The 21143-nt window shown below is 47.2% G+C and overlaps 1 pseudogene; it reads left to right on the top strand.

Moving 5' to 3' along the window:
* LOC146862076 (alcohol dehydrogenase class-3-like) overlaps positions 1–21143 on the top strand; it is a 182776-nt pseudogene that overhangs the window by 143961 nt on the left and 17672 nt on the right.

The raw sequence follows: 21143 nt of genomic DNA, 5'->3' as shown, positions 1-21143 counted from the left end.
TATATTTTTATCGAATAAAGCTACACCTACCTACCTAGTAGTCACCTGATCCTGGACGTGGAAGACGCCGCAGGTTTTGGGAGGTAAAGCGGCCGGGGACAAACCCACATTGATCCATGTGAATCAGGGGTCTGAGGATCCGTTCATAGCGCTCTGCCAGAATTTTCCCCAATATCTTGCAATCAGCCGAGAGGAGCGTAATTGGGCGGTAAGAGGATAGCGATTGTGGGTCCCGATGTGGCTTCACAAAGGACACGATGATTGACTCACGGAGAGAGCTAGGTAGTTCTCTCTTCTCAAACGCAGTTGTGTACATTGCGACAAGGCGCGGGGTCAGAAGGGAGGAGAAGGCGCTATAATACTCTAGGGGTAGGCCGTTCATCCCTGGTGCTTTACCATGTTCCATGGCCCGGAGAGCATGCGAGACGTCCGCAGAAATCTTCGCATCCAGGCTGGCGTTGTCTGCTCTGGAGATGCGTGGAACCTGTAAGGGGTCTAAAAAGCGGGGAATGGCATCCGGGTCGGTCGATTGTGGGTACCGGTAGATGGTACTATAGTATTAATAAAAAACTTGGAGGATATCTACCTGGGTCCGTACTACGTCCCTCGATGGGCAAGTTATCTCCGTGATAGGGTGTATGCCCGCATCCTGCTTCACCAGCCAGGCCAGGAGCGTTCCCGCTTCATCTCTATCTCTGTGCACCCTGGCTGCGTAAGCTCTGAAGTTATATTTCCGCAGGGTAGTTAACGCCTCAGTGTAACGGGACCGTGCTGTAGCTACCTGTCGCGCTGACGCCGTATCCCTATCTTCGCGCTGGGTAAGTGTTCCCAGTTGTCGCTCTGTGTCCATGAGTGATCGTTCCAGTGTGCGCTTTACTCCTGCTATCTGTGTGATGCACGCGCCTCGCACCACCACCTTGAACGCATCCCACTCTGCTAACCTTGACGAAGCCGTGTCGGTGTTATTGGTGAAGTAGTCTTGGATTGTGCGTGCATGATCATGTTTAAAAGCCGGATCAGTAAGGCAATTGTGTGGGAGGCGCCACGTGGGAACCGGAGGAAGCGGCGGTCTCCAATGTAGTCGTATGACATGCGCATCGTGGTCTGACACAACCCTACCTAGATAATCGATCTCATGTATTTTTGGGATGAGCGTCGGAGAACATAAAAACCGGTCTTGTTCGACCCGCAAATTATGGGGAATGGAATGTAGGGAGTACAGCCTGGTGTGAGGGTGATGTGCTCTCCAGGCGTCCACCAGCGCCCAATGCGCCACCCAACTCAGAAATTGCTCTGCGTGTTTCAAAGCTGGGGAGTGTCGCGTAGGTGGGTGAGATCTATCAAGGGTGAGATCCAGTACTCAGTTATAGTCACCCCCTAGGATCCAGGGAACGGATGGGAACTGTGCCAACACCCCCGTCAGGACCTCCCAATATCGCTCCTGTTCGGTGTTCGGCGCATAGATGCTGCACAATAGTATCGCCTGCCCATCCAACACCCCATGTAGTAGCGCATATCTCCCTTCTTTATCTACCACCCTTCGAATTTCCTGAAACGGGGTGCCGGGCGTAGCCAAATGAGCGCCCCCCGTGCGTAAGCAGAGAACGTTGTAGCATAGAAGGTTCCCCTCCATTTCGCCTGTAATTTACCCACTTCTGTGGCCGTAAGGTGAGTCTCTTGGTGAAACGCTATGTGCGCATGTTGACGTTTAATGTATGAGTAGATGGCGTAGCGTTTACGCGGCGTATGTAGGCCCCTGGTGTTTAGTGTAAGGATTCTAAGCTCCGTGTTAGGCATTGGATAGTGTTCTGGTGAGTGCGTAGCGGCCTAGTGTCGATGCTTGCGCGGAGTGTGACGGCCCCTGGGTGCCCTTGTCCCGACTGAAACGGTGGTGTGGGGTGTCGTAGGCGCCTCGGTGTCGGGCGTGTTCCTCATGTGTGGTTTCCTTAGGGTAGAAACTATTATGGGTGGGGAAAAACAGGTAAGTAACCAGAACTGTGATCGGGAAACCGTCCCAATACTTGGGACCCATCAGCAAAGACAATGCGTCCAAACAGTCTCTCCCTAATCTAGGGATATTACCATCAGAACAAAACAATGGGGGTGACGTGCGCCGCCAAGGCTGGAGCATGCCGGGCATTCGTAGGAGTGTTATTCGTCGTCTGGCCGAGTTGACAGCACAGTTGTAGGGGTGCTGGAGCGGTGTGAACTGTTCAGGTCGTGTGGGTGCAGAATGTATGTCGTGCGGTTACCTGTGGGTCCATGTCTTTTCTGTATGGGTGCTTCTTCAACCCGTATCCGACTGTAGCATAGTGTCCGGGATTGTTAGGATGGAGTTCGCGGAGGATCGAGCGGGGAGGGCCTCTTCCTCCTCCTCCGAGGTGAAGATGTGGGGTGCTTCATCCAGCCCCTCACCAGTAGCATTGGGTCCCATCGCTGCCACCGCCTGCACTGCCCGGTTTCCCTCCCTGAGGATCAGATCCGGGCTTGGAGAATGCTCTGTACGTTGGTCGTGAAGGTCTCGGCCGTCCTGCCATCGCTGTGACTGTGATTTTCGTGCCTTGCGTCTGCCGGGGTGTGACCTGGTCCGTGTGTGAGGTCTAGCTGGGGCATCCCGCTGCCCCCGCTGGCAGTGGTGGTCCGCCCAATCGGCTGCTTCCTCAGCAGCCATGAAAAAGTGAGTGGTGTCCTCGTGGACGACTTTGAGACGGGCCGGGAACAGTGAGTATTGTATGTTATTGTAGGAAGGTGGAATCTGACTATATGGTTGCCCCCACTTTTTTCCTGGTGTTTGAATGGTTTTTGACTAGTCTGGCTGGGATCCTGCTATCCAGGACCCCAGCCTATCTGCTTACTCCCTAAAACGACTTGGTGTGCATATTAGATGCACCAGTGATTGGATACTGTGGTACCTTATGAGCCCCTAGTATATGGTACCTTAGGTACCTAGGGCATTGGTACTTCACAGGCCTACCAGGGGCTGCAGCATGTATTATGCCACCCCTGGAAAGCACTCACAATCTGACACCATAGGCCTGCTACTGCAGCCTGTGTGAGGTAGTGTTCGCACTCCTCACTGAGGTATAGGTTCCTATATCTCACCATACACACACATATAAACCTATCAGTCACCCCTATGGTAGGCCCTATCAATCCCAAGGGCAGGGTGCTTGGTTTACTATGTGAGGGGGTGCTCCTGCCTGAGCAGGGCCCCTCTGCAGCTGGCAGAGTCTATTCTCTGCTGCTGTTTGTGGATGCGGTTAAACCATATACTCTTAAGTGCATTATAACCTCGCGGTAAATGCTAACTTTGGAATGACTGCATCAAAACATGTCGTGTTTGGTGTCAAACAACTTGGAATCCTACTCCCACACCAGTAACTGGTGTGGGAGTAGGATCCCACCCTTCTAGAGGGGACGACATGTACACACTGTACTAACCGGTAGAAAATCTTCTAAGGCCCTGGCATCACAAAATGGATGCCACCAGCACAGACACCGGGCTGCCCTCCTGCTGCTGACCGAAACTCGCAGTGGAGGGAGCTCAACAAAGGGTTTCCTGTCACAGGGAGGTGTCACAACCTCCCAGACAGGATTTAGTGTATTGGAGCTGGGTGGGTGCACTCTTAAAGTGCTTTGAAGTCCTGCACTGGGGGAGCAGTAGGCTCCTCTGTGCATATGCCAGCTCAAACCGGTTCAGGGGCTGCTTGCCCCTGTCCTGGCGCAAAACTGGACAAAGGGAAGTGGGTGTAACCACCCACTACCCTGGCCCTCCTAGAGGAGTGGCCATAGAGCTAGTCCATCCCATCTTTCCACTATAAGATACCAAAGCTTGCCAATGCAACTTAGATACACCTGGACGACGCTCTACGAAGAAGAATCCTGGCCCTTCAACTTTCTACTACCTTTAGAAGACTGAAGGATCTCCCTTGGAGTCAAGGAGTGACTCCCCTGCTTGGTAGGCACCAAAACTACTGAACTACGGTTGGAAACTTTACCGCTCCCGCCGGAGCCCGAAGTCCCTGCGTCTCCTGAAGCGGATTTCCTGACCTCTCGACGGCCATTTTGAGTCCCCAGTGAAGCTGTGGCATCTGGACCCCACAAGTGACGAGGAACGGCAATACCAGGGAACCGTGCACTGATTTCGAGTGCAAGCCCTAAACTACGTCCAACGAAGTTGTGCTTTGGACCACTTGTTGTCCAAGTCCTGAGCAGGTCTAGTACCGAATTTCAGCGGCCTACCCCGTCCCGAGTGACCGTGGGCTGTTGTTAACCTTTTCCTGCAAAGGCGTCTTCGTGGTTGCTTGCCCGTTGGCTAGCAGCCCTCCAGAAGACTTCTGCTTCAACTCCAAGGGCTCGCCTGGTTGCTCTGGGCCTGCCCTCACTTACCCTCGCTGGGTAAGTCCATCGGACCTTGCTGGTCGGATCCATCGACAATCTTGCAGTTGCCAAGGTTTGTTGACTCCAATCAGAGTGCCGACACCGCCAACAGCTGCAGACGTCGTGGGACCTCCGGAATCCAGCTGCTGGTCTTCATCGATCCCTCCTGGACCTCGTGAGCGGAGAGACAAAACGACATCAGCGACCTAAAGAGACTCGACAGTTGTGGTCATCTATCCTGCTGGCCACCAGTCACTGGCAAGTGACTTTGAACTCTGTCCCCTCAATTTCTAGGTCTTCTGCAACTTCAATCCATCTTCGGATTCCAGCGGACACTTCTCTCGACGACACAAGCAGCAAGACTTCCACGATCTCCATTGAAAACAGCATCGCGACCCGACACCAAAGGACACCTCTGCACCCGGCTTCCCTGGGTGAGGTTACTCTGGCATTACGGTGCCCAAGTGTGCATTGGCTATCGAAGTACTTACCCTGTAAGTTGTTTGCTTGTTGTCCACTCCGAAGTGCCCTAGAACTGTAAAATACAAACCGCGACATTCTGCATTGAAACCAATGAGAAACCCGCGTGTGTGTTTAGACACTGCACGCGTCTCCTGTGGGCTGATTACTTACCTGTAAACACTGCAGCAGTGAAGCCCCAGCGATTCCCAAGGCCCTAGGCCTCTTACTTTTGCAAGTCGAGTTTGTTATACCACTATTTTAGTATATGGTCTGGTAAGCCCCTAGGGCTACAGCCATAATTGTGCTTAATTTATTGAGAACTGTTGATCTTTTGAATGTTTACCTGGCTCTAATCTCATAGAGATTAGTAGAGTATATTTAGAAATAAATACATATATATTTGATATATATACCTGTGTGGTGTCTTTTCATTTACTAATTCAAGAGATTATAAGGTAAAACAAGCTGCTTTACATTCCTCAGAGACTTAGCCTGAAGGCTGCTCTCCACAGCTACCACTAGGATAGCTTTCTTTAAAAGGTTGTCTTTAAACCTATCTACCAAGAGTCGAATTGGACTGGTGCAAGGTGGCCACTATAACTAGTGACCAGCATATGCCAGGCCAACTTCTCAGTTATTGTCCCGCAACCGGCGTTTCACCTCCAGGAATGATGAGCGCTGTTGTTGTACTGCCCTGGCATAGTCGGGGAACACCATGACGTGGCTGTTTTCCACCTGAAGAGGGCCCGCGGTCCGGGCCGCTCGGATGGCCGCATCCCTGTCCTGAAAGTGTAGGAATTTGGCTATCATCGGCAGGGGCGGAGCCCCGGGCGCGGTCTGCCCGAAGGTACCCGGTGAGCCCGTTCTATGGTGAAGGCCGTTCGTTCCGCTTGAGGGGTAAAGGATTTGATCCAGGTCTCCATGTAGTCCCGTGGTGTCGCCCCTTCAATTCCTTCTGGGAGACCTATCACCCGAATGTTGCATCTTCGGGAGCGTCCCTCCAGGTCATCGAGGCGCTACTCTATGGTGGCCTGTCGATCCGGCAATGTCCGTATCAGTCTTGTGGGCTGTCACCACTGGTGCGAGTTCCTAGATCGCGGTCTCCCCATCTCTCACCCGGTCCGCCAGCTTCCGATGGTCATCACGTATCAGGCTAATGTCTGTGGTAATGGACCCGAGGCGTTCCTCCATGGAGATCCGGGAGAGCTCGATGGCCGCCAGCACCTGGTCAAGCTTATCTGTGATGACCGGGTCCGATTGCGTGGCCGTGGGCATCTCCATCACCCTGGCTTGTGGTTGGTGTTCCGGTGCTGTCCCCGGTATCGTGGTCTGCTGTGTCGATCGTGTTTTCCCCATGTCCAAACGGCAACCGGCGATCTCTCGCCGTAAGGGCGTGGCGGAGCGGGCGTGGGTCCTTCCCGGGGGCCACCACAGTCTCCGGCCGTCTCCTGGCTGTTCGTTTCATGTGTGGGATATAGTGTGTGCGTATATCCCCTCCTCTGCCCTGCCAGGGGCCGCTTCGACGGGTCGCCAGTCACCCCGATGGCGACTCCCCCTGTGGGAGTTGTTCGGTGGGAAAGCGGGTGTCAGCCCAAGGGCCGCAGGGCCTCTCGGCGTCAATCGATCTCCTCCTGCTGCCGTCTCCGCCTCTGTAGCCCTTCGTCACCAGTCATCGGGCACCGCCGGCACTAGGTTTAGGGAGGGGGCAGCCCCGACCACAGGGCGCCCCTCCGAGTGTTCTGAGGTGCTGTCCCCAATCTCTGAACGCTATGCGGCCCCCGTCCACTTCGCCCCCGTGGGGACACCGCCGCGGCCCGTCCCCTCCAGTGCGACCGTGGGCTCTGGCCGCAGGTCTTCGGTCCACCGGCCCCCAGGGGGGCGATCCGATGGTGACATCTGGCAGCGGGGGGGTCCCCCTCGCCTCCCTGGTTGATTTGCGCGGACGTCGGGCCTATGACCCCTTGGCAGAAGTCGGCGCTGCCCTCGGCCTCGCACCCCTCTCTGCGCGGCTGAAGCCTTAGATGCAGCGCCGCCGATGTTGTGCGGCGGCCATGTTTGGGTCAGGCAGTGGGCCTCGCAGCGCCCGGACCCCTCCACGGTCCTCCTACGGCCCGATGTCTCACGGCTGTCTGTGCCCGCGGTAGCCCCAGGGGGCCGACACCCCCGCTCACCCCTCGTGTCTTCTCCGGGGACGCCTGGGGGCGTCACTGACCCTGAATGCTGGAGGGATCCCCCGTCTGGGCACGGCCAGGCCGGTCTGGGGGGTATCCGCCGCCCCTCCCGGGTCGGGGGGGGCGTCCGTCCCTGTACTGGTGCCTTCAGTGGTCCCCTCCAGGGGTGGCTGGCGCTGCTGGCTTGATTCTTGCGTCCCGCCAGGTACTACGAGACGGCCGCTGCCATCTTTCCCCGAAGGCCCCGGTCGTCTCGGGGCTGGCTGGCGCCGTTGGGACGCTTCTCCCTGGAGTCGTTACCGCCCAAGGTGGCCTTCCGCCGCCGCTCTGGTGTTGATGGCAGCGCTCACACCGCCATAGCGACGCTGTATATCGACCTTTGGGCTGCCCGGTCGCGGAGCCTTAGCAGACTGCCTCCGCCATCGTGGCTTGCTTGGCCATGCCCCGACTGATGGGTTTATATGTGTGTGTAAGGTGAGATATAGGGAACCTATACTTCAGTGAGGAGTGCTAACACTACTTCGCCCAGGCTGCAGTAGCAGGCCTGTGGTGTCAGATTTAGTCTGCTTCCCAGGGGTGGCATAATGCATGCTTAAGCCCCTGGTAGGCCTGTGAAGTACCTATGCCCTTGGCACCTAAGGTAACATATACTAGGGGCTCATAAGGTACTACAGTATCCAATCACTAGTGCATCTAATATGCACTCCAAGTTGTTTAGAGAGAACAGGGTCCCAGCCAGACTATAGCCAGAAACCAGTGTAAACCTCAGAAAAAAAGTGGGGGCAACATAAGTGCAGATCCTACTCTCCAACAATTCCCCCCCCCCCTGGAAAAGGTGTTTTTCCCCGTTGTGCTAACCAATGTGTACATTTTACCAGTATACTATTGATTCCATCTTCTTGATGTCACTTTATAGCGCACACTCTGCTTTTAAAATAATGGAGGGGTCTATGCCTGATCGGTACAAAAGGGGTGGTGATGGACGGAGCATCAGAACCAATCAAACACTCACACCCAGTCAACAGATCTGGGTTTGATCCATCACCGTTCTTTAGCCCACTCTGCCACCCCAATTCAGACATGGCCATATGCAAATCAGTCTGCCCCTGTGCCTCATGGGAACAGTCCAGCCCGAACTGCCAAGTCATGCCTTCCCTGGACCGGAAACAAGCTTCCTAGGACCGGTTTCTGGCATTTCAGCCGTCTTCAGCCAGGCTTGCTTGAATCCAGTGGCAAAGTGAGCAAGGGACTCGCGTCTGAGCATACCCTGCCAGGTCTATGCCTGATCACATTTGTATTGGACAATTGCCAACTGCAACAGTGAAGTGCTACCTCAGTGATCTTCCCGGTAGGACCCAGACATTAAACCATAGACTAAAGTCATGTTTGCTCAGTTCTATTCCCTACTTTGAAACTTCAACCTACAATGATCCATTAGCGTTTTAGATGGAAGAGTATAGGGTACACCATTACCTTTTGCCAAATAGGAAGTCAATCCACATAATCTTACAAGACGTTTTTAAGAAATTGGATTATGAATTGGGGTGAGTAACTACCCACCTCTAGGAACTGTCCCAACCCTTATCAGTGCGAAACCTCAGTCACTAAATTAATAACCCCAGACAGGCTTAACCTTAGGTAATTTCGAAGTATATATGCAGTACCGAAACAGTAATAAAGTCAAATGCAAAACGATACACAATCCACATAAGAAAAAGAGTAACCTTTTATAATATTGACCCCCAAAATGACAATCCAATAAGGGACACAGGAAATATGATTTTTTAAATTTGTAAGTCACCAGGGCCTCAGGGTAGGCACTTAGGTGCTCACAGGGTGTCCGACAGAAGTCAACAGCTGGGTCAATTTCAGGTCCTAGAGCCACTGGGCTGCTGGGTACTTAAGGAAAAGGCCTCTTAAGTCCATTTCTTTGTCCTGGGTATAAGGGGGAGTAGGTACAGTCCTTCAGACATGCTCTGCTGTTACAGACAGCAGGTCAAGTCCACGGATAGTCTTCCACGGGTCCAAAAGGTGGTCTGAAGTGGATGCCTGGAGGTGCCCCATATATGCCTAGCACTAGCCAGTGAGTGGGGGTGACACCTGATCCATCCCTTACCAATGCTGTTGAAGTTCCCATGCCTGACCTATAGTTCCTGTTTGCTTTATTATACCTATTCAAACGTCACATGTCTGCATTTTCAAGATGGTAAAAATATTTGGGTACTCTAAACTTGGTCTGGGTGTGTGTGGGAAGGGCAAGTATACTGTGGTAATCGTAGTGTCATCATACACCTCACTCTAAAATCCAGTTTTAGGCTTGCACTATACCCACAACAGCACAGGCTGGTAGGTCAAAGGCAGGGTCATTCATCCACCAAACAGGTGATATACAAGGATTGTCATGGCTTTATGTTCTCTCCCTTTCAAGTGTGCTCCAATTGGTATATGTGACTCAATAGACATGTGCTGTCAAAAGGAGGCCCACAGCTCCCACCATGCATGTTCTGCTGAACTCTGAGTCGTCATATATCTTTTATTTCGGTTAAATATAACCATAAAGGGTACGTTATAAACATTTGAAATGGTAATGCAGTAAAATGTGCAGTTTCATTGTGCTAAACTGTTTTAATAAACTGAGGAATATCGGTCCAATAATACAAAACTCATCATATGTTCTTTAAGATCCATAATATAATAAAGGGTTAGATTCCAATAAAATATCCCAAAACTGAAAATATGTACAAAGAGGAAAAGTGAAAACCTAAATAACAGGGTACAAAGCCAGTCATAACAATTGGAACAGTACATTAAGTAGACATTAAAGTCATCTTTGCCCATTCAGGCCTGCCTATTGTCTACTCCTGCAAGGCATTTCACACCTATTCAATGCTGATCACTGCCAGGGTGAAGCTGGAAAGCCAATGCAAGTCAGTCTCCAGGAACTTCAGGCAGGAAAAAAAACTTTTTTTAAATTACTTTTCCTTAATATTTTTTTAAAATCCGACTTCAGCTTTGAATCTAATTCTTTTATAACTATTAAAAAGTTATTTAAATATTTTTCTAGTTTGTCCCAAGCGCAAGATACAGTATTAGTATTTGAATATGTACTCTGACTTTCTCAATAGGACAGCTAAGCCTACCACAGTGAAAATAGCATGTTGGCCTAGTCACTGTGTGGATGTGGTAATAACTACACATGTCTTACTTTTTAATACTATGCACCCTACCTTGTAGACAGCAAGGCTTACATAGGGGTGACTCTAATATTTTAAAGGACTTTTTTTACCTGTCAATTATTTTGCCAGGGTACATTACAGGATTTACACTGCAAAAGTCAGAAGACCGTGGTAGACCTGAGCCATGATTGCCCTGCCACTGATGTGGCGGCACAGAATGTGCTGCAGGTCACAAGTGGATTTAAAGTTCCAGGCCCTCTGTACACTCGGTACTCCATACACTAGGGACTTGCAAACCAGTTAAACATGGTTAAAAAAAGGGGTAAGCCAATTTTACCATATTTAAAGGGGGAGCACATGCTCTTTAGTACTGGTTGATAGGGGTAAGGTGTACAGGGTTCTAAAGCCAACAAAAATGACATCCTCCAAAAGCTGCAAAAGCTGAAAAATCTGGGATGACCATACAGAAAATACAGATTTCGTACACAGCTGAAAGATGGAGAACATAATTTATTATAGAGGCGAGTAATTTTTATAGTGTCTATACATTTAAAGCTGCAATTCAGTTTCTTACATGTTGCCTGTTTTAGTAGACGGCAAAAAGAACCTACAATAGGTGCCACTGTATTAAGCATATTCTATAACTGCAATTAAAGTTTCTATTTTGGCTGTGTGCAGAAGTTAAACGTAGTTCAGTGTTTTTGTGTACTTGCTTTTAATCGATAAACCTAACTTATTGAATGATGCATTACAGTAAACCAGGCATGTCTTTGCTTCTGCGTAAAAGCAAGAGAGGTAATTAAATCTCCACTTGATGGTCCACAATAATACCCGCGACCCTGCCATGAAACACCCAGTATGATCTCCGTGTTCTTTATATCTATAACAGGGTGCCTCAAGGGAGAGGAATGATGCCAGATAACACCAGCCGCTTCACTTGCAAAGGGAAACAGCTTTACCACTTCATGGGAACCAACACCTTCTCAGAGTACACCCTGGTGGCAGACATTTCTGTTGCAAAGATTGACGACTATGCTCCCTTTGACAAAATTTGCCTGCTTGGCTGTGGCATTTCCACGGACTACGGTGCTTGGCTGTGGCATTTCCACGGACTACGGTGCTGTTGACAATACGGCCAAGGTGAAGTCTTTTTTTCATTATGTTTTCCTACATTATGATAATTCTTTCTTGCACAGGTTGGCATTTAGAAGATGCCCTAGCCGTGGCTGGTCCATTCAAAACCGTGTAGTTTTACATCAAAAAGAGGGTTAGATGAGTCATTGCTTATTTTCACCCTTTTGCTTTTATCAGGGTCAGGTGCCCTAGTCTGGTTAAATTCGTGGGATGAAAACTAAAAGCTATTATCATTGAATGCCAGTGTAAATGTGATTGAAGCGTTTTTAACATGTAACCTGGTAGTTGATAGTGAAGGGCATCAATGTACTCACTTATGCATCTGGATAAGTTTTACATGAGTAGTGGGGCTAAACTTTGAGTGGTTGTTTACGGGTCCTGTTTGTAAGGAGTGAAAGAAAATTCTAAATGTTCCCACCATATAAGTAAAAGGATGATTGGCTTACAGTTCATGTTTTTGAGCATGCTAGAAAACACCTAGTACACTTGGAAAGCTACCAACATTGTACAACTCCATGCTGGCTCCTCTGCCACTCTGCTTGCTCCCGTGGACTGCTCTACACTGTCAAAATAGTGTGCTGTGGATTTCTGCATTTTAACCAAAAACGTAGTTTGTTGTGCTATATTTTCTATACAGTGATTGGCTTTTATTTCTGGCAAAAACCTCTGGAAGCCTTTAAGAAGTTTAGACATGGTCCTCGCTCCTTCCTATTCTGGAAAGAAACTTCCTGTTGCCTTCCACTGTGGGAAGCAACCAGCAAAATGTTTTAAAAGCCTCCCAAAAATACAGGTTTCACAGTATTCAACCTGGCCACCCAGCGCACCCGGGTTGCTACCTCAAACCTAGTACTGCAGACAGCCTGGCTGACCAGAACTGCTAAGTTTCATCTACAGGTGTAAAGGTTCAAATTGTGGTTATGTTAATCAAAATGTTTACACTGACACTGCTGAGTTGCACGCTAATGTTCCACTTGGCTGCACAAACTATTTTGAAACGTGCCACAATATGGATGTAGCTAACCATATGGAGTTTCATTACTTATTCACACATTGACAGTGGACTGTTGGGTTTAGGAAAGCGGGGCGATGTACAACCTCTTTCATAATTCGAGAGTTAGTTGTGAGGGTGAGTTTTTGCACCCATTTGTTACCTGTATTTGAGTCACAAAAGTAAACATGGTCTTGACATTTCAGAGGTAGGCAACAGGGAAGTGCCTGTCATACTGCATACTGAGTCCTCTGTTTTCAACTCTAATAAAATCACTCCTTAAACGTTTCGAAGAACATGATGGAAACCTAGTCTGTTGTGTTTCACTATTGTGTCCCGGCGTGGACACCGTATCTTTGTGTGCTCTCGGGTGACGCCTCCGGGCACCCGTACCGTGGATGAGGTCACCAGCTGCCGTTGACAGCTGATCATCCTGCCACCTGCACGCTGTTCTGTTCTGCGTCCAGGGCTCCCCCCTGGACCCGTTGTTGGTTAATATGAAATAAATGTACAAGCTTACTACTTCTGGTCAGTTTCGTCTTTACAAAGTGGCGACGAGGACCAACAACGGGAAAACCCGCGCGAGGAAGAAAATAAATACGAGAAACGCATCAGAGCAATTTTAATCGTAAATGGAAGAAATCTGAAAATTCCAACGGAGTCTTCCTTATACAGCAAAAAAAAAGTAAGAAATTGTCCAAGTCTGCGTGGCAGGTTCGAGTAATTTAATCTGAGGAAAACCTATGTAATTATAAGGTTAAATGGAATTACAAGCCTTAATGCGTTAATTTCCTTAAAAGAAAACTGAGTATTGCAAATAACTTTGGTGAAGAAACGATGTGCGTACTATATTGAATTCGACCGCAAGGGAGAAAGAAGTATTTCTCGTCATGTTGTAAACGGCTAACTGAAAAAAAAAACGAACTGTCAACGAACTGTCAACCGCCATTTAGAACAGCTGAACAGCGCGTCATCTCTGTCGTTCCTGTGACGACATCACGCACAATCAACAACGTGGCGGCCATTTAAAAAAAAAAAGAAGTCTGCGTTCCAGCGTACGTGGACGGAACGCGTGTGCAATTTTAAGGAAGATAAACATTGCGCCGCCATGGCAACAAAGCGTACGTGAATAGCACGTGTAATACTATTGTGGTTTAACCGGAGTACGCGTTTGTTATGCACGTGATTCTTACATAAAACGAACTCATGTAGCCTGGATCTGACGACAAAGGATCTGCACTGTTTAAAGTAAAGACGACATGAAATAAACAAACCATGGTGTTTGTACAGCATGAACTTTGAGAATAATATACAGTACTAATCTACCTTACAAACTGACAAATATCGCATAGCACTGCTAAATTAATTCTCTTCATTCACGTGTTCAAAATCCACAGTGAATAAAGCAAAGTTGTTCTTGCAGCACAGCGAAAAAAACTAACACTAAAACTGTTCAGGAAGTGAAATGGCTACTGGTTGCATATGGAATTTATCCCCTCCAGAAACATTTCTACGTGGTGGCAGAGAACCAACACTTAAATGGGAGGAATGGAGAGAATATTTTTTAAATGATATCTCCACTCTGGAGGAGGATGATGAAGTGAAACCTGAAAGGAAATACAAAATGTTAATGCATTGTCTTGGGGCAGGAGGCATAAAAGTCTATAATTCAATAAACAAAAAAGTGAGAGCAGAAAATGAAGGAGATGTATTTTTGAATGCAATAGACGACCTTAACACATACTGCAAACCAACGGTATGTGTAGGAGTGGATCGTTACAAGTTCTTCCATCGTAAACAGGGTAAGGAGGAATCAATTGATGACTATGTATCTGTATTGAAAAATCTAGCGATAAACTGTAGATTCGGAGCGCTCCATGATGAGATTATAAAGGACCAGATTGTGATGCCAAGGTCGAACGAGAATATTCAAGACAATTTATGGGCGAAGGGAGAGTATCCTCTACAGAATATAATTGATATAGCGCGCAAGGCAGAGCTAACAGGCCGCTGCGCTAAGGCAGTCCTAACAGAAAATAAGGACAAAAAGGATGGTGAAAATGTTAACAGAGTTTATGATCAAAAAACAAAGACCAATCAGAATTGGAGACAGAAAGAATTCAAACCACCGTTCAGGAAAGATGAAGACAAAAATGGGGACAATGCTACAGATGCGGCAGTAGTTCTCATCTGGCGAATGACTTAAAATGCCCTGCACGAGATGCTAAATGCACAAATTGTGGCATCAGAGGTCATTTTTCGAAAGCATGCAATAGGAGGAAGTCTAAGCAAATAAGGATAGTGGGAGGTTCCGATGAGTATGAACAAGAAGAAAATAATGATGAAAACATGAACATGTTCATCTTAAATATTGAGGAGGAACAAGAAGTAGGAACAAATGAAGGAAATGCTACTAAAACGAAGAAACCGATGTGTAATATGACCTTTGGTGGAATACAGATGAGCATCGTTGCAGACTCAGGGTCGCCATACACGATAATAAATGAGAAGGTATGGTTGGAAAAGTTCAAAGATGTAATAAAGGTCACTTGAAGAGGCCAGATATAATCATAAGGTCTTTCACAGGTGAGCGAATAGACGTCTGTGGATACAGAGAATTAAAATTTGAATTCAAAAGCAGAGAAACCGCAGGAAAATTGTATGTTGCAAAGGTTGGTCCATCAGTCTTGGGGTGGAAAGACCAGGGAAATTTGGGTATAATGTTAGATCCTACAAGGAGTGACCCAGTACTGAGTGTGACAGAATTCAATGACCCTGCAAGTTCACTAAAGAAAGAATACCCAAAAATTTTCAGCGGAAAAGTAGGCGCCTTGGTTGGGTATCAACACAGAATAAGACTTAAGCCAATAAATATACCTGTGGTGCACAAAGTGAGAAACATACCCTTCACCGTAAGAAAAGAGGTGAAAGACCAACTTGATAAACTTCTTGAGGAAGGTATAATTGAGAAAGTGGAAGCGTCAGAGTGGGTTGCACCCTTGGTGATTGCGAAACGAGCCGATGGCAAAATGAGACTGTGTGGACCTTCGTGACCTGAATAAAAGCATAGTAGTTGAACAATACCCACTCCCAAAGATAAATGAAATGTTAGCAACGACAAAAGGTATAAAGTGGTTTTCGACAATAGACCTAAAGTCGGCGTATTACCAAGTGCCACTCCACCGTGAAAGTAAGAAACTAACGACATTTGTGACATTCGGATGTTATAGGTTCACGCGTGTTCCTTTTGGCCTCGCATCAGCAGCCGCGATGTTCCAGAGGCTCATGAACAACATATTTGAAGGTGTGCCTGACATCCTAATATTCCAGGACGACATCTTGGTCATGGGTAGAACTAAGGTGGAACACAACAGAGTGCATCAAGTACTCCGCATTTTGGAGGACAAGGGTTTAACTGCGGAGTACCGAAAATGCAAATTTGCGTGTACGTCTGTAAATTACCTTGGTCATTGCATTACAGGGGACGGTATCAGTCCAAAGAGAGAACTGCTACAGGCGATGAAGGAGTCACCCACCCCCACTAATAAGGATGAATTGAGATCATTCTTGGGGATAGTGGAGTTTTACTCCAAGTTCATAAAAAACTTTTCACAAAAAACTCATGAACTGAGACAGCTCATTAAAATGAGAAACAAGTTTGTGTGGACAACAGAATGTGAGGAAAAATTCAAAAGGTTGACTTGTGCACCGCACTCCCCCTTCAAGGATTTGACTCTACCTTGAAAAACTTTGTTACCACAGATGCCAGCACCAAGGGTCTAGGGGCAGTGTTGACCCAAAAAGACACCAGCGGTAACGAATACACTGTTGCATTTGCCTCACGTTCACTCACCCCTGCCGAGGAAAACTTTTCGGTCATCGAACGTGAGGCCTTGGCATGTGTGTGGGCTTTAGAACGTTTTAGACATTTCGTGTGGGGCAGGAAGGTGACACTATGCACTGATCATAAACCTTTGACGAAAGTGCTAACAACAAAGGGTTTATATACTGCGTCCCCTAGACTGGCAAGACTATCGGTGCGTTTATTCGATTTCATGTACGAAGTGGAATACGTCCCTGGAGTAAAGAATGTCGTAGCCGATTTCTTGAGTAGAATGCCTGTAGGTAAAGCAAGTGAAGATGAAGAAACAAAAATGGAGGAGAATGCCATTGCTGGTGTATTAGATCAAGCAGGCGGAATAACCAGGGAGGAATGGTTAAAGGAGCAGGAGAAAGACGAGATACTGAGCAACGTCGTAAAGATGATCAAGACTGGTTGGATGCAGAAAACTAAACTTACTGATGAGTACAAAGCAAAGAATGAATTATCATATGAAGACGAGTTCATTCTAAGAAGCGGAAAATATGTCCCACCTTGCACAATAAGAAGTAAAATACTGAAGGTGTGTCATGAAGGACATTTAGGAATTGTAAAAACTAAAGGGAGAGTAAAAGAAATGTACCGGTGGCCTGGCATAAATTTGGACATAGAAAGAACAGTAAGGGTATGTACCTTGTGTGTTAACTCTGACAAAACACAAGTGACTTACCGACCACCTTTGCAGCCATTACCCATACCAGGTATGCCATGGGAAAGAGTGGGAATAGACGTGATGGGTCCCATTCAAGACAACCATGAAAAATGGTATGTATTGGTCATGATTGATCATTTAACAAAATGGCCAGAAGTGAGATTCACTAAGGATCCAATAACTAAGAACATTGTGAAGTTCATGGATGAGGCCTTCACCCGTGAGGGTTTACCAAAAAAAATCGTGAGCGATAACGGAACTCAATTTACCTCCGAGCTGTTTCAAAGTTACATCAAGAAAAATGGCATGATCCATAAGACCACGTCTGTGTATCATCCTGCCGGAAATGGGGCAGTGGAGCGGTTTAACAGGGTTATAAAAGGTGTAATTCAGATAGCCAACAGCAACAATCTGGATTGGAAGCAGGAAATCCTAAAGACTGTCTGGGCGTACAGAATAACCCCGTGCGAATCCACCGGCCTCAGTCCTTTTGTAATGATGCGTGGTAGAACCCCACTGTCAAGAGACAATGTAGGATGGATAAGGACAAGCAAGAGAATAGACTGGTCAGCACCGCAGGTGTTGCAAAGACTGAGGCAGTCGCAAGCATCCGCTAAAAACTATTATGACAAAAAGCACGGGAGTAAGCCTGTAAGTCTAAAGGAAGGAGATGTGGTTAAAGTAAAGAGAAGTGGATACGTTGCCAAAGGAAAGGACAAATTCACACCTCCTCTAACATTACAAGAAGTCTACTGCAACTCTGCTCTACTTAGTGATGGAAGAGTGTGGCATTTCTCAAATCTTGCACCATTCAAGCACCAAAGTAGTGACTCTACTACCAGCACGTTCCAGGATGGAAAAGATAACAGCGGAGGAGGAAAGGAGAATAAACATCTTGACTTTTCTGATGAGGAAACTGACTGTGAAGATAACACAAAGGACAGACCAGATAGTAGACATGGAGAGAGAGTGAGTACTGGAAATGTTGACAGACAACCACTGCTCACTACCAACGAAAGAGTCAGACGGATGTTACCTGCATTACCAGAACGATATAAAGTTGACACCTTTACAACCAGTAGGTCTGGAAGACTGTTAGGGCCACCTACTAGATATAGAGATTTTGTGTGCACGTAATCAGTTCTACCAATTTTCCATTTTCATCTTCCTCCCCATTTTCACAGGAGGAAGATGTGTTGTGTTTCACTATTGTGTCCCTGCGTGGACACCGTTTCTTTGTGTGCTCTCGGGTGACGCCTCCGGGCACCCGTACCGTGGGTGAGGTCACCAGCTGCTAGCTGCCGTTGACAGTTGACAGCTGATCATCCTGCCACCTGCACGCTGTTCTGTTCTGCGTCCAGGGCTCCCCCCTGGACCCGTTGTTGGTTAATATGAAATAAATGTTCAAGCTTACTACTTCTGGTCAGTTTCGTCTTTACATAGTCTTTTGAGATTAATATAATCTAGAGATTGCCAGACGGGTTACTCAGTCACAAACATGACAGATACTCGGCCGACCTTAATACAACTGCACTATATTCTATGCCACATGTACTAAGGTGGATGGTTTATCCATCACGTTTGAAATGGCGTAACCTGTCTGCCATACTCCATATCTGGGCACTTGTGTTTAATGACCGTCTTCAGGGTATAAACTCATTAGAAGTGTTTGGGGAACCAATACTTGCCAGAATGATAGTTCTTGCCAGTGAATATTTAGAATGTGTTTTTTTGGGCGATTGGGTAGTCGTTCAGGTCTGCTTTCAATAAAAATGTAAAAAAGATATATGGCTGTATACTTGAACTCTTAAATAGTTATTTGCATTCTTCTGGATGCTGAACTGAGGTGTGTTAAAGGAGATTTGTAATAAATAGTAACAATGGTCAAAAATAATTTCAGTTAATAAGCTTTGCTGCCTGCCTGCGCTTGCGCTGCTCCAGCATGCTGTACGGTGGTGCGATACGAATGGTAAAAGCGTCTGAGTGTGAGGATGTGGGGAAAGCACTGCCAGTAACACTGAAAGGCAGGAACTACCCAAGTCAATCCTGCATGTGCTGCGCCAGACGTCACTGGCATGGGAAGTGGCGGTGACTGTAGATCTCTTGACATGAAAGAATTGTAGCCCCTCCTAAAACTGAGCAGAGAAATGACAGTAGCTTAATGGAAGTAAAGTGGCTTTCGCACACTGGGAGATCTACACCTCATTGATCAGTTTATTTCCTTCATGGACGTACAGGAAAAATTTAGAGAGGCCCTGTCAATTATTTGAATAGGCCGAATTGGCAAAAGCAGCCGGAGGAATATGGAGAGTTCCCTGGTGATCCTGCAGCAACGGCTGCCATGAGCATGCTATTGGAGATGGGAATGTGTCGTAGGCTCGTAACAATTATGTACAGGGCTCAGATCGGCTGAAGGCCTCCACCAAAGCGCAATAATTATGAGACTGAATTAGGGGAACAGTTGACAGATGTGAAATGGAGGTGACATGCACGCTGGTGACGGAGGTGATGCATGTTTCCAAGTAGCACATTTTAAATTTCTCCTCTAGACACATATGACCCCCTCCTTAAGCTGCACAAAATCTATCCTCTTAGGGCCCTGGCGTGTCTTGGATGAGGACGAGGGAGGCCACATTCTCACACATGGCCTTGAACTACGCTGAGCATAATATGTACTGGCGCAGGTAGTGCATAGACTGACACAGATCACTGACAACCGAATGAGTGCTACTATTAAACATTGCATATTACGCATCATAGGTCAACTCGGCAATATGAAAATTCTGCATGGTTTGTAACACTAGGATTGGTATTAGTGAAGAGATTGTTGTAGCTTAAGTGGACCAAACCATGGGGGCCAACCATAGAAACTTGGGAATGCTACCGGATGGAAGTGATCATTAGTGGACGGAGTTTAGATGCGAGAAATCCGAATCGATGAAAGAGCGATGGAGGATATACTTCAGTGCACTGCCATGAGGTGGCGAGAGGACAAGACTGGAATCATGAGCACAGTTGAGTGCCTGAGGATAGGAGTATATAGGATTGGAACTCTGGTCATTAAGGGTGAGGAATGTTATTGTATGCGGTTTCCGACTCTTTACGGTTCGTGATTTCCTTGGGATCAATCTAGTTACAACTGCTGCTACTCTAGTCAAGTGGAATATGAAGGGAAGAGTAGAGAGATTAGACAGCCGGCCACAAACTTTGGTACTGTCGTTATGCACCGGTCATGATGATTTAGGCATAATTGTGATCTCGATCTACCTCGGTCTATAATGTGTTCTTTTTTGTAAAATTACAATAAAAATAAAATTTCTTTAAAAAAGTAAAAAGTAGATCTATTAAAGATCTCATAGCTGAAATATCCCAGAACCGCAAAGAAATAACCTGTGCCAGTTGAAGGCATGCACTGTTCTTCTTGAAAGGGTTACTGCCTAGAAAGGGCTTCTTCATAATCCTTTCAGGGAGCAATAGTATTGATCCATTGAAAGGAATGCTGTGTCTACAATTGATAGGACTACCACAGCTGGGATCAGTTTTCCCTGTTACTTCCACAGGCGAGGGTGGGGAAGGCCCAAACTGGTCAAAAGGTGTGACAGACCCAACATCCTTAGCATGGATGACCTGTTGTGTACGCAGAGCTGCCAAGCAGCAGGACTGATTTGAACAGTTATTTATTCAGACAGCCTCAATGGGATTTCAATAAACCTTTCCAGACAGGCTACTTGCCATTAGGCAAAAGGCATGGTCGATGAAGGGTGGCAAGTCAAATGGAGATAAACCTTCATCTTGCCTTATTGTCTGCATTTCTCTGGGAAGACACCATCCACATGCATGTGTACATTTAGCCATTTAAAACGCAGACAAAACTCTGGGCTAGACTCACTCCATTTATTTGAAAGTGAGGGACTTTAGTTTGGCGGGGGGGAGGGGGTGAATGAAATTTACTCTGGAAGAGCCTGTCTACTCACCTGCCATATATAAACAAAAAAGGTTCTGTGCCCCTTCCCAGAATCTCAGCTGCTACGAGCAGTCGTTGTTCCCTTGGCCTTAAGAAGTCACTATCTAGTATTCATGTGTGTTCACTTTAGGGGCATCCCCAGTCCTTCACATCCTTGTGCTTTGCGGAGGGATTAATTTTAAACCAAGTTGAATGCCTGCAGTAAGCTGCTAAATGTTGATACCATTCTTTGACAAATACCATAGTTTGACAAGTTGAACAAAAGTGTAGGATAGCACAGCTGCGTGCATGGTGTGAAGGTCTCAGTCTGTACAGGAGTTCTAAATCTCCGAACAA

This window comes from Triturus cristatus, chromosome 2_2 (assembly GCF_964204655.1).
Source record: "Triturus cristatus chromosome 2_2, aTriCri1.1, whole genome shotgun sequence".
Lineage (NCBI taxonomy): Eukaryota > Metazoa > Chordata > Amphibia > Caudata > Salamandridae > Triturus > Triturus cristatus.
This window is presented reverse-complemented; position numbering and strand designations above follow the sequence as displayed.